Raw genomic sequence first — 363 nt, forward strand, 5'->3', positions numbered from 1 at the left:
TCCATCCACTCCGGCAATCATTCTCGGAGAGCGAGTATATTTACGTTTGCATTCTATAGAGGAATACATGAATATAATAATGTAATATACACAACAGATAGAGATCGTTATTTGTGTACATGTATACGCACATGGTTGGCTGATTGCAAGCATGCACTGTGTCCAACCCTGAAATGCATCCCGTGTGTCTGTTATTGCAGCGCTTTCGGTCCAAATTTGCAACGGGGTTTGAGGGAAGCGTAGAGAGAAGAGAAGGAAAAAGAGAGAAGGAGATGTGGAGAGAGAAACAGACGGATGGATAGCTACATGACAGATAGGCGCAGAGAAAGAGAGAGAAAAAGATAGATAAACGGTTGACAAAGG

The sequence above is a fragment of the Penaeus monodon genome, chromosome 21, assembly GCF_015228065.2.
Source record: "Penaeus monodon isolate SGIC_2016 chromosome 21, NSTDA_Pmon_1, whole genome shotgun sequence".
Lineage (NCBI taxonomy): Eukaryota > Metazoa > Arthropoda > Malacostraca > Decapoda > Penaeidae > Penaeus > Penaeus monodon.